This window comes from Peromyscus eremicus, chromosome 4, assembly GCF_949786415.1.
Source record: "Peromyscus eremicus chromosome 4, PerEre_H2_v1, whole genome shotgun sequence".
Classification (NCBI taxonomy): Eukaryota; Metazoa; Chordata; class Mammalia; order Rodentia; family Cricetidae; genus Peromyscus; species Peromyscus eremicus.
The window spans coordinates 103535428-103536956 of record NC_081419.1 but is presented as its reverse complement, the minus strand read 5'-3'; the positions used below and the strand labels follow the sequence as shown (position 1 = coordinate 103536956).

The 1529-nt window shown below is 49.2% G+C and overlaps 1 long non-coding RNA gene across 1 annotated transcript; it reads left to right on the top strand.

The window, feature by feature from the left end:
• The first annotated feature begins 301 nt into the window (after positions 1 to 301).
• LOC131908537 (uncharacterized) lies at positions 302 to 1037 on the top strand. Its single transcript, XR_009378615.1, has 2 exons — positions 302 to 604; positions 690 to 1037. It is a non-coding gene; the product is annotated as an uncharacterized LOC131908537 (long non-coding RNA).
• The last annotated feature ends 492 nt before the right edge of the window (positions 1038 to 1529 follow it).

Below are 1529 nucleotides of genomic sequence, written 5' to 3'. Positions count from 1 at the left end.
TTCCGGAGTTGTGACCTACGTGCTCTGAAGTCCCCTCAAGTGTGGATACTTACATTATGCATATAACTGCAGTTGCTTCTGTTTGGTCCCCAGGAGAAAACATTTCCACACCCCAGAGGACTTAACAAGATCCTTTTTAATGAGCTATTTGTGGAGACAGAGAATATCCCAGCCCTTCCAGATTCCAGAGCCTCTGTCCCTGCCTGAGACCGCTGCGCAATGGTCACAGAGCAGACAGGCACTGGCTACCGGCGTGCCAACACCCTAGTAACCTTTAGAGAGCCCATTACGAATAAGCAAGCGGTTTCCAGACAACATCCAACCCAGTCACCAGACAGGAAGTTTGGTCATAATGATCATGACAGTCATTACCATTCTCTGCTTTGGATCGCCCCTCCCCCCCACACCCCCTCCAAGCCCCTCACAGGAACCAGCCTAGCGATGGGGCTTATCCATTAATTAAAGGCTCCAAAGTGAAGACAACAAAAATCCCCACACCAGCCACGGGAACAATTCTTCCCTAATAGATGTCAAGTCGGCACCCTGAACACTGCACAGGAGTGCGGAGATTTATAGCAGAGATGTCTAATTACTCACCCAACGGGTAAACGGGCACCCGTGCTGCACTCACACACCGTTTGTCCCGTTTCCGCCTAAATTCAGCTGAGCCCATCATTCTTTGTTCTCAGGAGTCCTTCCACACCTCTGACAGGAAGTTTGTCTTCTGAAAGCATGTGCCTATTTTGTTCTCCAACAGCTCTGGTCCCCCGCCAGGACCCTGCAGGAGCTGCCCTGATGTCAGAGAAGCCAGCGGAGCTTTCTGATTACTGACAGGATATGTGAAATATTGGGACTTTGGGAAGGAGCACTGGACAGAGAGTCCAGGCCCATGGGCCTGAGTATTGCTCTAACTGAACAGCAGCTGTGGCAGGGGACTGGACCTCTTTGTTTTTCTCTTCTGTTAAACACTGCTGCTAACATTTCAAGCTTCCAGCGCATGGTGATCTGCCTCAGTCAATAAATTCTGACCAAAGCCACCGGAGTCTCAGTTCCTCGTGTAAGAATGGAGTCGATGGTCTCTACCACATGAGCTGAGGGAGTTCACAGACACACAGGAACACCATCTGGCTGGAAGCTGTTGCATAATCAGGGGCAGTGTCTTCCCTATCTGAATTCATCTCATTTTTGATGAACATTAATGAACATCTACTGTATACATAGTACCAGGCAAGGAGCAAGGGATTCATTGGTACTTAAGCAAAGTCCTGTTCCGTGGGGTTCACTTTTCAAGGGGGAGATAAACTATCTCTAAAAGAGTAAATGGATCTGTCAGGAGTGGGTTAGGTGGGGTGAGTCCTGAGGAGGAAAAGAAAGGGAGGTCGGGGATGAGTAATGGAGGGAGGGTAGCCACTTAGAGAGGTCACAACGAGAAAACCAGAGATGTGCAAGGTTGACAGTAAGTTGTAGTTGTCTAGTAAAGTGTGCATGTGTGTGTGTGCGCGAGTGTGTGTGAGTGTGTGCATGTGTGT